The sequence below is a fragment of the Balaenoptera physalus genome, assembly GCF_965194825.1.
Source record: "Balaenoptera physalus genome assembly, chromosome: 15".
In the NCBI taxonomy this organism is placed as follows: Eukaryota; Metazoa; Chordata; class Mammalia; order Artiodactyla; family Balaenopteridae; genus Balaenoptera; species Balaenoptera physalus.
The window spans coordinates 67,595,656-67,612,902 of NC_138894.1; the positions used below are offsets into that span (position 1 = coordinate 67,595,656).

The 17,247-nt window shown below is 39.5% G+C and overlaps 1 long non-coding RNA gene across 1 annotated transcript in view; it reads right to left on the reverse strand.

Moving 5' to 3' along the window:
- Nucleotides 1-17,247, reverse strand: part of LOC309644282 — a 35,449-nt gene continuing 18,202 nt past the window's right edge. Inside the window, exon 2 of the long non-coding RNA XR_014254346.1 lies at nucleotides 1-17,247. This exon is cut by the window's right edge and continues 10,806 nt beyond it. This is a non-coding gene — a long non-coding RNA (uncharacterized lncRNA).

Here is a 17,247-nt window from a genome sequence, read left to right on the forward strand (position 1 = left end):
TTGTTTGCTTGTTTGTTTGTTTCTTGCCTCCCAGTGTAACCTCAATATTCTCTTTTCCTCCTATGACAGTGGTTTCTTTGTCATCTTTGTGGCAAGAGTTTTCCCGGTCCTTCATCTTCCTAACTTCTCTAAGTTAAGCCCCAAAGTCGCCTGGCCTCACAACTAGTTAGTTGGGACTTCCCTGGTGGTCCAGTCTCCGCCCTTCCATTGCAGGGGGCCCGGGTTCGATCCCTGGTCAGGGAACTAGATCCCACATGCCGCAACTAAAGATCCCACATGCCGCAACTGAAAGATCCCACGTGCTGCAGCTGAAAGATCCCACGTGCCACAACTAAGACCTGGCATAGCTAAACAAATAAATAAATATTTTTAAAAACCCCAAATAAACAAAAAAGTAGTGAGTTTACCACCATCACCACCTCCACCACAACAATCACACTAATTGTTGCCTCTGCTTATCAAATGTTTACTTTATGCCAGTAATGCTGCTAAAGCTTGTGCATATATTATCCCAGGTAATCCTTCCAATAACCCAACAAAGTTAATATAATTACCTGAAATTTAAGTGTAGGGATGTGAACAATAACTTTTTTCCTAAAACTGGCTCCAGAATTATGCTCAAAGAGGCCACTTGCATTTTTGGCCACTGCATAAATTACAGTCATCACGATATCCCCACTATACTCTATCTATCTCCTCATCATGCTTTATTTTTCTGAAGAATAGCAGGTATTACTACTAGATGTAATATTAAATATTTAATTTTTAGTTTGGCTCAGCTAATAGGATGTAAGTTTCAGGAGGCCAGAGATTTTGTCTCTCATTCACCACTGTATCCATGGTGCTTGGTATTGAGTTTAGCATTTAGATGGTGCTCAATAAAGATTTGATAAATACACTCAATAAGTACATATTTACTGGGTGCCTTCTATATGTAGGGGTGGTCTCTTGTCTATAGTGTCCAGCTGATCAAATGCAAGCCAGTCCACCAGTTTCCAAGCTAGCCATGCAGACCACCTATTTTCTTTAGAACTGGGCCAAATTATGCATTATACCTGTTCTCACGAATAACTGCAGCTATTCATTGACTTACTTTGAAAAGAACTTCAAGGAGCTCTGGTGAAGAGCCACCACTACCTCAATCAGGAACTGATTGTCTCAGAAATGGCTTTTTCCCTGCATGCGTGTACAGAGCCACTGAGCTGCCGTCTAACAGTTCACACACTGGGGGTAAGGAGGCAGCAACTCTTGAGTATTTAAGAACTGGGTCTCTAAACCCAGACTGGATTGAATCTCAACTCTGTGAGCTAGGTAATGATAGTGCCTTCTTCATAGGGCAGTTGTGAGAAAAACTTGTCAAGAGCAGTAAGGCAAGGGCAGAGGATCCATGTAGAACACTTGGTGAGCAGACCAGCTAAATTTAAATCAGCGAACACCTCCTGGAAGAGGGAATTCCTGGCCAGGGTTTTGAAGAAAAATGAAAGCATGACTTGAAGGAGCAGATGGTAATCTTGAGGGTCAAGGAAAGGAACTCAGACTGGGAGCGGAAAGCCACAGTAGACTTCAGAAAGGAGCTGTTCCTTGGGTGGAGTGATGTGGGCAGAAGATGAGGGGCTGAGCCAGAAGTCAAGGGTTCCTGTCCACACCCATCAGCTGGGTAAACTCAGGCCAGTTTCATTCTATCTGAACTTATTTTCTCATCTGTTAATTGTGATGCTGGTAATCCAAACCTACGGATTTGTGTGAAGTCTAAGTGATTACAAGTAATATTTGTGAAATTGTTTATAAACTGTTGTGGACAAAGAATGTCCCGTGCCATATCAGTAAACAAAGGATGTTGCGGCCATCAAGCCATCAGCCACTGCAGCTGCCTTGACTGTGCACCCTGAGGGGCTTCAGGATGAAAAAAACCAAGACACTGGCCCTAGATAGTTACACAGCATATCAAAGGAATGATTTCAATGAGCCCAGACTCTTACATCTTCCCATACATAGAAAAGGGTTAAATTTATTAACTTGAGATGTCTTTTTTCTTTTTAACAGTCATCTTCTGATGTTCAGACCACCTGTTTTGTTTTTTTTAACATCTTTATTGGAGTATAATTGCTTTACTGTTGTGTTAGTTGCTGCTGTATAACAAAGTGAGTCAACTATACATATACATACATCCCTATATCCCCTCCCTCTTGCGTCTCCCTCCCCCCCTCCCTACTCCACCCGTCTAGGTAGACCACCTGGTTTTTGAGCAAAAACTCCTATATATCCCAACTCCTTCCTTACTTCTTCGGAACAGTTTCTCAGAACTACCTGAGAGATGTCTCTTGGGCTTAAGTCCTCAGTTTGTCCACTGAATAAAACATAATTCTCAACTTTTAGGTTGTGCATTTTTTTTCAGTAGACACTGTAAAGAATTGTCGTAATGCATATGCTGATCTGGTCCAGTAACATGGTAGCACAATAAAGAAAAGAGCTCCAGAGTTGGGTTAGAAAGAAAGACCTGGGTTTGAATCCCTGCCCTGCCACCCACTAACTTTATGCCTTTGGGTGGATTACTTATTCTCTTTGAGCCTTACTGTCCCATCTGTAAAAGGAGGGTATTTGTCAGGGTTAGACTATATCCAAAGAGCCTAAGTAAAGCACCTAGCATGCATCCCCATCATTACCACTGTGGCCCATGTTAATCTGAGCACTCACCACTTGCCAGGCATCGTTCTAAGAGATACATGTGCATTTAGGTAGGTATTGTTAATCTGAAGCCTAGAGAGGTTAAGTAATTTGCCCAAAGTCATGCAGGTAGGAGTGGTGGAGTCAGGATTAGAATCCAGGCAGTGGAGCTCAGCACACCAGGGTAGTTATTGATGATACATAGTGCAAATCTGCCACTGAAATGGGCCAATTTTTGGAGAGTTCCTTTGTGAAATAACAGGTTTTTGGAAGAACTCATGTTTTCCAAGGAATTTGATAATGGACATAAGAAATCCTTCAGGAAGCTCTTTAGATCCTTCTTACCTGCTCTTCTTTTAAAAATAGAGTGGATTCTGCTAGAGAATAAGTAATTGATGCCACTTCCAAGAAGAAAGGAAGTTGAATTTACAGTGTAAACTAAAGCACCTGCTTCGATATCTGACCTCTTTTCTCATATTTGTAAAACTCCTGAAGACAATCCTGATCAGCTTTGGGGTTGTTTGGATCAGTAAGGAATGCCTCTAAGCCCATAGAAAACTAGATGATGGACTGGAATGAAAACCTTGCTATGCAAGGCAGTACCCTGATTTGCATCAGTTGAAAGGGTGGGACATGGCAGGCAAGCAGTGGTGGCTCTTTCACCCCAAGGAAATCTGCTGTTGCATTCTCTCATCTGCATGTGAGGCCATACATCCACAGGGCAGGAGAAACTCTAGCCCCATGGCTTACACTTCATGCAACTTCCTCTGGAGGAATCATAGGCCTGTTTCTAAATTCTTCATGCCTGCCCTCTGGGCCACAGGTCAGACGCCAGTGGGCAGAAGGCACCAGACCATCCTTGCAAAAGACTTCTCCATCATTTGTCCAGGGTATAAAGATTTCTAAAGGGTGCTGACTAAAGAAGGTTGATTGACATCTGGCTCTACAAGGATTGAGTCATTAGCCATTGCTGCCATTGACCTTTAACACCCCTTGAAAGGAGTTCAGAGAGGAGATCAGGAATGAGACACTCTGTGCTCTGAGAGAACTGGCAGGACAGGCCTTCAGATAGTTAGATATTCTCAGGAGAAAATTTTTATGAACTTGGATTCTTGCATCTCCCCATATTTGAAAAAGCACTAAAACCATTAACTAAGATGTCTATTCCTGATGCCTGGCAGCAACCTTCTACTGAGGTGTGCTTGGTTGCATGTACCCCCTTTGCCAAAATCACATATATACTGACCTCCCCCCTTACCTCTTTGGACAGTTTCTCAGAGTTACTGAAAGGCTGTCTCCCAAGCTACAGTCCTCAGTAAGACCCTGAATAGACTCAACTCACAGCTTTTATGTTGTGCGTTTTTTTTAAGTCAACAAGGGAAAGAGAGACTTCATTTCATTTCAAGTTTTCCCTCTGAGACAATTCTCACTTACGTAAAATATCAGCAGTAGCCCGCAGACCTTTGTCCACGAGCTCCATCCACACCATCTCTGAGGAGCTGCCATGACAACACCTGAGTCTTTGCTAACTTTGAGACCATGCAGCACCCTTTAGACTTTCATTTCATTATCTTTTGGAGATCATCTATCTGTCTGTGGGACAGGTCATTAAATTAGTAAAATTTTGGAATGCCACGTGCCCAGAAAATTCCTAGGAAGAATGTGGTCATAAAAATAAAATCACACTATTAAAAAAAAAAAAAGCAAGCAACAACAACAGAGACAAAAACATAAATTAAGGCAATAAAACATATCTATTGGGAATGACTGGGGCGAGGCAGAGGGCCCTTTCTACATGCCAAACTGAAATGTACTATTAAGTTTTAAGAAATCACGTTTACAGCAGATATAAATTAAATTAACTGTGAGGCCATAAAAAAGAGCAGCTGTTCTCCATCTCCTCTGATGATAGAACAAGAGGAAAAGGCTGGTCAGAGGTAAGGAAGACTTTCTTCTTGGCGGTGAGCATATAACTACATCAAGGTGATAATGAGGAGAGGCAGGAGACCTGTGAAGCCATCTCCTCTGATACACATTTAAAAGGCACGTATTACGGGAATTTTACATGCAAGTTGAAGTCCCTTGCCCTTGACCAAGATTTTGTAACAGCTCTCCATTTCTCTGTACATTTAGCTATTCCACTCTAAATAAAGTCCTTACAAAATACTACAAGAATACAAATGCACATTTAAGACAATTGTGAAAAACAATCAGCAACTGTTAATCCAAAGTGAAAATGATCATCTAGTCCTGTTCTGCAGTAGCTTGGCCTAAGGCTGAGGAAGTGCATGATTTAAGGGATCTCTGACCGCATAAGCAGCAAGCCTATGATTAGCAGCTGAGTTAACCAAACACAGATAATGCCTGGGTCACTCCTGTCTCTACTTGCTGGTCTGGCTTTCCCTAAAATGCTGCATTTGTGAGGATAATCAAGCATGTCTGCCTTGCCCACCAACCCAGTACCATCACCCACAGCCTCTACTCCCCAGGGCTCTGGAAGCAATAAATGGGAGGGCAGGTAACAAGGAAGAAAGGATGGGATGTTTGAGAAATGTGGCAGGAATCCAGAGATGTCCTAGGAACACATTGAAATCTGCTTACGTAATGAGGTTTGATTCGTATGAATGAACTAATTATTTGGGGGTTTTGGTCAACTCCAATGAACTGTTTTGGACAACATTCTAGAGATACTAATTTCTTAAAGTTACAAAAACATCTTCAACTTACAAAGTTATCTCTGTAAGGAATTTTTTTGTTTTGCTTTGTTTTCTTTTTAGTTTAGTTGGTGGCTTTATTTTGTTTTATTGCTGAATGCTTTAAATACAATGCTTTTTACATTAGAGAGAGAGAGAGAGAGAGAGCGTGTGTGTGTGAAAATATATAAAAAAGATTATACACCATGACAAAGTGGGATTTATCCCAGGAATGCAAGGGTGATTCAACACACAAAAATCAATCTATGTTATGTGTTTTATCAATAGAATAAAGGACAAAACCCACATGATTATCTTAATATATGCAGAAAAATCATTTGAAAAAAACCAATACCCTTTCATGATAGAAACACTTAACAAATTAGAAATAGGATGGAAATTTCTCAGCCTGATAAAGAGGATCTACCCAAAAAACCCTACAGCTAACTAACATCATAGTAACAGTAGAAGACTGAAAGTTTTCCCCCTAAGATTGGGAACAAGACCAGGATATCTGCTCTTGCCACTTCTACTCAACTTTGTACTGGAAGTTCTAGCCAGGGCAATTAGGCAAGAAAAAGAAATAACAGTCATCCAAATCAGAAAGAAAGTAAAACTATCTCTATTCACAGATGACATGATCTTGTATATGGACAATCCTAAGGTATATACACACACACACACACACACACACACACACACACACACACTATTAGAAGTAATAAATGAATTCAGCAAATTTTCAGGATATGAAATCAATTGTACAAAAAATCACATACACAAAAATCAATTGTATTTCTCTATACTAGCAATGAACAATCCATAAATGAAATTAAGAAAATAATTCCATTTAAGATAGCACAAAAAAGAATAAAATATTTAGGAATACATTTAATAAAAGTAGTACAAGACTTGTATTCTGAGAACTACAAAACATTGTTGAAGAAATTAAAGACCTAAATAAATGGAAACACATTCCATGTTCGTGAATTGGAAGACTCAGTATTGTTAAAATGGCAATAATTCCCAAATTGGTCTACAGTTTCAATCCCTATCAAAACTTCAGCTGCCTTTTTTATAGAAATTGGTAAACTAATCCTAAAACACATATGGAAATGCAGAGTATCCAGAATAAACAAAACAATCTTGAAGAAAGAGGAATAAAGTTGGTGGAATCATACTTCCTGATTTCAAAATTTGCTATAGTTACAGTAACCAACACTGGGATAAGTGTAGCTATATAGATCAATGAAACAGAATCGACAGTCCAGAAATAAATCCTTACATCTACGGTCAATTGGATTTTGACAGGTGTATCAATCAGGTTTCCTCAGAAAAACAGAACCAATAGGATATATGTATATGTAAGTTAAGAGATTTATTTTAAGGAATTGGCTCATGCAGTGTGGGAGATGGCACATTTGAAATTGGTAGGGCAGGCCAGCAGGCTGAAAACATAGGCAAGATTTCTGTGTTACAGTCTTGAGGCAGAATTCCTTCTTCTCCAACTTCCATTTTTGCTCTTAAGGCTTTCAACTGATTGGATGAGGCCCACCCACATTATCAAAGGTATTATCTTATCAACTTAAAGTCAACTGACTGTGTATGTTAATCATATCTATAAAGTACTTTCACAGTAACATCTACACTAGTGTTTGAACAAATGACTCGACACCATAGCCGAGCCAAGCTGGCACAAAAAATTTAACCATCACAAGAAAGGTATCAAGACAATTCAATAGGGAAAGAGTAGTCTTTTCAACAAATGGTGCTGGGGCAACTGGATTTCCACATGTTGAAGTACGAATCTGGACTCCTTCCTCATACCATATACAAAGCTTAACTCAAAATCCTTTGTAGACCTAAATGTAAGACCTAAACTATAAAATTCTTAGAAGAAAACACAGAAGTAAATTGTGACCTTCGATTAGGGAATGGTTTGTTAGATATGGCACCAAAATCACAAGTGACAAAAAATAAATAAATAAATTAGACTTCATTAAGATAAAAACTTTGTGCTCTGAAGGACACCATCAAGATAATAAAAAAGATAACCCACAGAATGGGAGAAAATATTAGAAAATGTAAATGTATCTGACATAGATCTAACAAGGGACTTGTAATCAGAATGTATAAAGAAATTTTACAACTCAGTAATGTAAAAACAAATAACTCAATTTAAAAATGGGCAAAGATTTGAATAGCTATTTCTCCAAAGAAGATATACAAATGGCCTAGAGCAGGGCCTGTCAATCTAGAAGGTATCTTGGCTTCTATCTATTTGCCCATTCACAATTCCTCAAACTTCTTAATCTCCAAAGGTCAGGAGGAGCAAGGTGAGGGCTCTGATGAGTTGGTCTGATGAGTTAATCACTCACTTATGCATTTGTTTGAATCACTCATTCATTTTCTCAACAGATACTTCGTAAACACCTACTATGTAACAGTCATTCTACTGCATGTGGAGGTCCTCAGGGGACCTGTGTTCATAATTTAAAAGCACAGGTAGAGAAGACTAAAGCACAGTCCCCACCCTCAAGGAATTCACAGAGTTGCACATCAGAAAAATAAGCATTACCAGGAGATGTGGTAAATTTGCCACCTCCTGAGAACAATCCTCATAGCTGTGTTCTGTCCCTGCTGGGTTTTCTGACCTCTGTGAACTAGCATTTATAAGGTCAATTTCCTTGGGCTGCCTGCTATATCCTTTTGTTCCTTTTCCTTCCCTGAACTAGATTCTTCCTGGGCTCTGGATTCTTAAATGGATTGCAGATGGCTGTATATATGTCACTGATTTCATTTTAGGAGCACTTGTGTTGCTTTATGCCATTTCTGGTCATTTTGTTTTTAACATGAATAAAACAATTCCACCTGCTTCTCTCATAAGACGGGTGTGGAGGCATTCAAAGGATCCCACTGGTGCTGCACAGAGATTGTTCATGGCTGACCGTGGGTTCTCAACACTTTTTATAATGCCAGCCCAGAGTCCCTAAAGACATTCAGTTGACCTTGTAGTTCACTTAAAGTGCATCTTCTGTAGATAGAGAACAAATGACCTGGATATTGCTGGAGGGCTGTATATTGAATATTTTTAGACTTTGAGTCATAAAATCAATTAAATATCATCTTAGGTCTGGAATTGATCTCCTGTTTGTTAATTTGTTCATCTGTGCTTCCTTTCATTCTTTCAGCAAATGCTGTAGTGAGTGCGCTCTGTACCATACTCTGTGTCGGCATGGGAGAAGTAAACACATAAATAAACACAGAACAAAACACAATCTCTGTCTCATTGGAAGAAGAAAAAAATAGGAAGAGGAGAAGAGGATGTTCTATGGACTTCCTATGAATTAATTCAATTAATCTTCATAACAACTCTAGGAGGTAGGTAAATCTTCATCCCCATTTTACAAATGGAATAGCCAAGATTAAGCTACTTGCCCAAGGTCATCTCATTGATGAGTACTTAATGGCTATGGAATCCACGAACTATATCACTGTGTTATGTTTCCCCAATTAAAATACAGTTTTCTGTATTATAATTTCTAAAAAGCATATAAAATGAACTATGGGAACCAGTGGGAGACACAGAGAGAGGAAGGGTGAGAAGCGCTTCATAGTGGAGAAGGTAATTAACATATTCTTTATCTAGTTCCAAGTCCCATTCTCCCTTTCTCCCCACAGACTCACATGACAGACCTTCTCCGCTTCACTGATACACAGGAGGGCGCAAAATGACCCTTAGTACAAAAATGCTGGAAATCCATCTGGGCAAGAACAACCCTGAGAACTTGTGTCCAATCTCTGTGTCCTCTCCCTTGAGTACACTGTGTGTGGGAGTGCCTAAGACCTCCAGGAATAAATGCACAGTTTCTCTCTCCGTCACTCCTACAAAGAGAACCCATAATCAGTAGATAGGAGCTCTAGAGACATCGATTTCAGTTTAATAAATGGAATTATTCAATTCCATGCCTGCTGGACTCCAGTGTAGATTTGGAGAAGGAGGGAGTACAGAGGAGCAGTGCATGATGCATTTCTGTGGTGGTCACCGTGGAGCCACTACATTCCCCAGCAATATTCTCACATGTACAGGAAATTTTCAAGCCAGCTTCATACTCAACCTCCCTTAAATAATGGTGACTATTTACCTTACTTGCCTAATTCAAGTCTTAGTTTATGTTTGTTGTGATAGTATAATCATCAGTATCTCTGTTTTCATTTCATTCTCTAATTGTCCCAGTTTAGATGACTTACAGGTGTGGGGGAGTATGGTGTCCTAGAATGCCTGAGTTAAAATCCTATCTCTGCTATTCATTAGCTCTACAACCTAGATGAGTTACCTAAATTTTCCCTTCCCTGGATTCCTCATCTCTAAACTGGGATGCTAAACACAGTACCTACCTCACAGGATTGTTGTGAAGATTAAATGAACCACTACATATAAAATTCTTAGAATGGTACCTAGCACAGTAAGGACTGTGTAAGTGTTTACTGTCGGAATTGGTTTGTATTGATTGCTGTATTGATTTGTCGGTCGATTTTAGTACTTAAGTGCTTCATTATTTCCTTGATCCTTATAAGAGTTCTGGATGTAGGAGAGAAATGCATATTGTTTTTGCCATTTTACATCTCAGGAAATTGAGATTCTGAAAGGGTAAATTATGTGATTATTATTAAACAGCTAACAAATGGCAGGATAGGATTCAAGACCAGGAATTCCAGTATACACAGTCCTTGCTCAGCTTTCCAGTATGTGTTGCAAAGAATTCTCCGTTGCTAGAAGTTTTAGTCTAGATTAGAATTTCTCAACAGATGGATAGTAAAACCTCAAAGATTGGTGTTGGTGTTTCAGGATGTCTACATCATTAATGGTAGATCTGGGATCTGTTTTCCATTTTTATTTTTTAAAAATTAATAAGATAACTTTTAATAAGGTATCTTTACCTTTTACTGAAATGGGTCAGAGTGTCCACATAGATGTTGAGAGGCCCTAGTGGTTGGCTGATAGGCATCAAGGAAGGATGTTTATGCCTTAGCTTTCCTTCAGTGCCCAGCTCAGCACACCAACCACTTTCAGGGTAGGTTTGACCATCAAACACAGTTTACAGTTGTATCTATTCTTAGTCTCATGTAAGTATGTCATAATAGATTGTTGGATAAATACAGGAAGCATAAGGAGCTCTCAGGTTAAAAACAAGTTAATGAAGAACATAAATGTAATTACTCATTCTGCAACTTTGCCTCATGATGCTATTTACTGGATTTGTTCTTCGTATTCATCTCTGCAAAACTCTCGTTAAGAACTCTGCAGTACTTCAAAAACCAATGTTGAAAAAAGAAACTATAGATACCATACCTGGTTTGGCTTATCTGAAGGAATAATATTAATATTGTTATGGGCTGAAATGTGTCCCCCAAAATTCTAATGTTGAAGTCTTAACCCCAAATACCTCAGAATATGATTGTATTTCGAGAGACGGTCTTTAAAGAGGTAATTAAGGTAAAATGAGGTTATTAGCATGGGCCCTAATCCAATAGGACTACCGATGTCCTTATAAGAAGAGGAAATAAACACAGATGGATGCGGGGGAAAACTGTGTGAAGATGCAGGTAGAAGATGACCATTTTAAGCCAAGGAGAGAAGATTCAGAAGAAACCAACTCTCACCCATACCATGATCTCGAACTTCTAGCCTCCAAACTGGGAGAAAATAAATTTTTGTTGTTTAAGCCACCCAGTCTGTGGTCCTTTGATATAACAGCCCTAGCAAACAAATACAAGTACATAAAATAATGCAATGTTTACTGTTCCAGGCTCTTTGACAATGTTTACAGTGCATTTTCTCACTGAAACCTTACAACAACTCTCTGAGGGATGTTAACTACTATCTCCTGATTGTTCAACTGAGACTACTAAGCACAAGCAAGGCACACGATTTGCTCAGTATCACACAGCTAGTAAACAACAGCTGGATTTGAACCCAGGTTGTCTAATTTCACAGACTGTGCTCTAACTAGGAGTAAGTCTATATTCCCAACAACCACATGTCATTTGCAAAGAAGGATTTACAAATTCCAGCCCGAAAATGTCTCTCTGGTCTTTCCATTTAAAAACAAAATGCAAAATTATTAAGAGAAACTAGTTTTTATAAGAATAATAGGAAAAAAAATTCCAAATATGTCATGAAAGTTTTTTGATGACATAAAGTTAAATTTCAATTTATTTTAACATGCTTTTGTGGCTCAAATCATGTTTTCTTATATAATCAAGCTTCAACTGAAAAACAAGAAAGTAAAAATAAGAGTTAAGCCAAGTTTTATATATTATATATATAAGTATATATATAAACATATATATAATTATTAAATAGTGACTCAAAAAACATTGTCATAGAAATTTGCATATTATATTTCTGCCAAATAAAAAATTATATGCATTGTATCTTTAGCATATCCAGATTAAATTCATTCACTCATTCTTTCATTTATTCCACAAATACTTACTGAGCTTTAACTAGGTTGCAGGCAGTAGACTAGACAATGGGTATAAAAGATAACAAGAAAGACCTGATCCTATCTTTGTGGAGCTTACAGTCTCAAAACAAATAAATACAGGTAAGAAAACCAATCCAATAATTATAAATTGTGGAAAGTCTAAACCAGGATAGAGAGCACAGCTGGGGAATTTCCTCTAGATGTGGTGGACAAGAAAATATTTCTGACATGTAAACTAAGACCTGAAGGAAGAGATGAAGTTGAACTGAAGGCAAGAGCATTCTGGGTAGAAATGAGTGGTTTTGAGCAACTGAAGGAAGAGGGAAGAACAATGAAAGATGAGGTTGGAGAGGTGGCAATGTCCAGCTCATGTGGGGCCTCAGGGGCTATTGTGAGTAGTTCTAATTTCATGCTCAATGCAATGGAAAGCCATGACAGGTTTTAAGTGCGGGCATAATGAGTGGTGTAATCAGAGGATGGGTTTTAAGGAAGCAGTTCTGCTGGTGCTTGGAGATGGATTGCAGGAAGCAAAGCACTTGTGGAGGGACCCAGTAAGAGGCTCTTGTAAATATTCCAGGCGGTAATGAGTTCACTACAGAGGTGGCAGCATAGATGAAAAGTAGATGAATTTGAGATATATTGTGCTGGTAGAGTTCGCAGACTTGATACTAGATTGAATATGGAAGAGCGGAAGGGGCAGCAAGGGATAGCTCCCAAAGATTTTGGGAGGGTGGTGGTTCCATTTCCTGAGATAGGCGTGTGTGTGTGTGTGCGTGTGTGTGTGGTGGGGTTACAGAAGGATGCAGTAGTGCTACAGATCTATACATCATCAAGTCTCAGGCTCCTGCCATCTTCCTGCTTTGCCATCTTAGTGCATGCCTTTCATTTTCATGGTCTCAAGATGACTGCTATACTTCCAGCCCCATATCTATGTTTGAAACAGGAAGATGAAAAAGGAAGCAACATGGAAGAAAGAAAGAGTGACCCTTATCTGAAAAAAAGAAAAATTTCCCTGAAACTCTCACAGACTTATGCTTATATCTCCTTGGCCAAAATGATATCACAAGTTTAGTCCTTGGTGCAAGGAATGCTAGGAAATGCAGCTTTACAATTGCATCAGCTAAGCCCTTAATAAAATCAGGGTTCTCTGATTAGGATATTGAGTAGACAACTAGCAGTTTTTGATAGGCTATCCTCTGCTTGAGTTAGGTGTGAATCCTAGTAGGCTGTAGGACAAAATATTTTTTAATTTAGTTGGCTCTCAATTCTTCATGAGTGGGCAAAATGCATAAATGCTGGCAAATCTGAGGCTGTCCTATTCCTGATTATAAAGAATCTTTCATTTGTGAAAAGGAAAAACAAATCTTCTGTCACTGACCGCCAAGCCATCTCCCAACTGCATCCCTCAGTGCCAGAACTTCTCTTTTCATAGGGACTGTGTCACATGGAAGCATTGCCATCAGGCTTGGTGTTCTGCCACCAATATGCTCACACCGAATGTCCTGAGAGGTTGGCTTAGCCGAATTGAATGTTAGCTCTGTTATCTTACATACTGACTTATGATTCTTGGAAGGTGAGTGTTACCAGATTTAGCCATAGGACAGACTCTTCATCATAATCTCCAGAGCAGTCTAAATGGCCCAGGTATACCAGCCAGCCCTCCCCAGAATGTGTCTCTGGGATGCTGAAGCCCTTATTCTCTGTGTGTTGTAGGGCCCCTTGTACCCGAACCAAGAAGAGAATTCCCTGGCAGAAAGCAGAGGCCTGTCTAGAAGCTGTAGCCCATTACCCCTGCACAAAGATAGACTGTATTCTGCTGGAATCTAATCTGGAAACGTTTAATACATTTGCAGCACAAGTGCCAGCTACTTTACTCAAGAGGAGGCATGGTCGTTTTTTTCCTCTTAAAGAGAAACTTTAAACTGAATAGAAATCAACCTCTTCAATATGTCCATCATACCTGATAATGAAAACATTCCTCAGTGAGGGGAAGAACTTTGGCCAAGAAAGAGAGACCAAAAAAAAAAAAAAAAAAAAAAAGGAAGGGACAGGCTCTTATTGTGTTGAATCGGAAACTACTTTCTCTGGAAGAAATTCAGCAAATGAGTGTCTTGTCAAGTTACTCTAATGAAAACAGGGACAATTAAAACAGCACAAACCATCCCCAAATGCTCGAGGTTGGGATTTGCTGAACATCCAAAGCTATTTTCCAAATGTTTGGGGTTTGGCACAGTCCAGGCTCACGGTTGGGAAGTTTTCCTGCAGGTCTGTCTAAATGCTCCTATTTTTATTCCATTTCCTTGTAGTTAATATACGACTAATTCATTTGTTCCAAAGGCTGCATCTGATACATGTTAGGTATTGTCAGACTCTGCATGTGCCCATTCCCCTTCATGTGGTTGACAAAACTTTCAGGGTATTGCCTTTGTACCTGGGTTTCAGACCGGGGGCCCATTGCTTTCTCTTTGTCCTCCATTTTTGGGGATTTGGAGACTGTTTCAAGGATGGTGAGGGGACCATGTCATGTGTGGTGCTGCACAAGGATTGGGGAATGTTGGCTTCAAGAAACATTTCTCAAAACCTCAGGGAGATGTGATAGCTGACCTCACAGTTTTGAAAGGACAACGTATGGAGAGGGATTAAACCTATTCTCACTCACCCCAAAGGGGTGGAGCTAGGACCAGAGACACATGTGGGCTTAATACAAGAAAGACTTTCTCGTTTTAGAGCAGCCAGGAAGAGAAAGAGCTGCCTTGCCTTCACCAAAAGAGATGGGTCTTTATCAGAGGTTTGTAATCGTTCTCCATTAATTTTTGGAGCCTGAAAATGGATTAATGAAGCAATTCAAATAGACTGAATAGTTGGATTAAAAGACCTTAAAGTGCCTTTCTTTAAATGTTAGGTACTGCATACGCGACACTTAGCATAGTGCTTAGTACATAAAAGATGCCCAATAATTATTTGGTGAATGAACGAACAGTAATTGAATGAAATCTGACACAGCTTTGGCAGTATCAAGCATGGTGACAACCTTGAAAACCTGGGGTAGGTAGTAAAAGCCCTGGATGTATTAAACGTGGTCATCCTTGTTTCCTGCCTCTGGGAGGCAAAGCCTAAAGTTTAGAGAAGACAACAATCCTGACTCTACTTCCTTCTCCAAGCCTCGGTCGAAACTGTTCTTGTGCTGCCACATACTATGGTGTCTGAACCTACAGCTGAGAATGTGTGGGACGTGGCAACCTCTAAGCTTGATTAGGCTTAAATGACACTTGTCCCCTAGTGTGATTAACCGGATAAGTAAAATCATGCCATGTTACAGAGCCCTCCTGAGAGGGTCTGAGACATGAATTAGCATTCCGCCTGACCCTGTTTATTTATTCAATAATCATTTTTGAAGGCCTGCTCATTGCCAGCTCTGTGCACCCTGGGAAAGGGAGGAGATGGTATTAGGTGTGGGCGACACTGCTCGTGAGGCAGCCTAACAGGGGAAGGAAAGGTAAGGTAGTCAAAACAGAACGGGCCTCAGCATTCCAGGAAGTAACAACTTATTCAATACATTTTCAGCTTTTATAGCTCAAATCATCCTGGTTTTATTGTGGAATCTGAGGAAAACAGAGAAATTCAAGAACCAGATCTTTGAATTGCAGGAAGAAGAATTTGCATTGATAAACCATTAATTTTTATCAGTTTTATTTAGCATTAAAATCTCATTTAGTAGTCACAAAAATTCAACAGAGTAGGAATTTATATACCCATTTTACAGGTGAGGAAACAGGATTTGTAAAGCAACATGAGTTGCCCAAGATCACACTGCAAATACCAGCAGAGGCAGGATGCAAACTAATTCTGTGTGACCTCAGGGTCTGTGTCCATCACTGCCAGGAGAGCTCAACATACATCTAGTTTGCAAGGTAATTTGTCATTATTGTTTTCCTGGCAAACAGCCTAACCCAGCACTTGACCTGAAGCATCTTCGGCTCCCTGAGATTGTCACACACAGATAAGAAAAATTAAGGAGTGAGGTTATGTCACCCATTTCCCAATACATCTCAATAGGAACCTGAGAGGAAATATTTTCAGAGTAGGAAACATTGTGGATCTGAGTTTGTGAACAATTGCTTTTTGGAAGTCTGAGTTTTTCTACCCACTTCAGAAGGTAGAAGGTAGAACCTACCCAAACATTGGGTAGGTTCCCAGTGTTTGTTCCAAATTCAGAGATTTGACTAACTTTCTGTGTCTGTGCAGCCAGTCCATCATTACTGCAGATACGACGTCACAAATTAAGAGTAATTCTTCATGGTCAAAGGATGAGCTCTATCCCAGACCCATCACCTAATAGCCACGTGGTCTTAAACAGTGTACTTCACCTTTGAAGGTCAGTTTCCTTGGGTGTCAAATTAGGATGGGAGCGACCTCAAAGAATTGGGACCAAATAAGGAAAAGCATGTGAAGACATTGTCACCTGTAAAAGGCTAGTCATATGAAGCAGTTAGTCATCTTTATTTTAGTTATTTTCTATGGAAATTAACACACCTTTGGTTTCAAATGGGGGGGGGGGAAGAAAGCCCTAAGTTGAATAGATTTAATAACCTTGCATGGGTTAGTTTTAAAAAAAAAAACCATACTTTTTAAAATATTTATGTGAAAACGGGAATTTCAAACTGAGTCTCATGATTTGTCATCGAGCTTGAAGGCAGCTTCCTAAAATAAGAACTGGCCCCTTCATCAACTGGCATCAACTAGATTATGCACTGCAAAACAATCAGCCCATAGTTCCAGAAAGAGAAAGGAGAAAAGAAAAAATATCTATAGAGCTTCCAATTTTTCTTGAATTATTAGTTGGTGCTCTGCAGGATTTCAATTTTTTTCTTATGAATGGAGCTTCAGAATTACACAAACCTTAATCTAACTAGAGCTGCCATCACTCAGAAGGTGGGGAGGGGAGAGGAAAAGGAGAGGGAATGGTGAGACCAATCCCCCATTCACCTTTCTTTCCAGTGAATAATAAAGTCTATGGGTGAGAGTATCAGTGAGATGAATTGGAATCTACCGAGCCTGAGGGGAAACCTTGAAGCAAGGTGGGAGGTGAAACAAGGTTTTCTATTCCTTGATGCTTCACACAGATGGGAGTTGAGAAGTTAATCATGTCAACTCTTGTTTGACAACAATGACCTAAAAGTGGTTTGGGAAACATCAGCAAACAAGATGTTCCACCTACAGGTAAAGAAAACAGTAAATACAATCTGCCTAATATGTTCATACTAAATAATTTGTATAAAAAATAAGCTAGCCACTATGCAAAACTTAAATCAATAATAATAATACATTTGGGTCATTAGACTCAAAATGTGTCCGTTTGCTCTATAGTCATAAAACTACCATTTATATTTCCTTTGTAT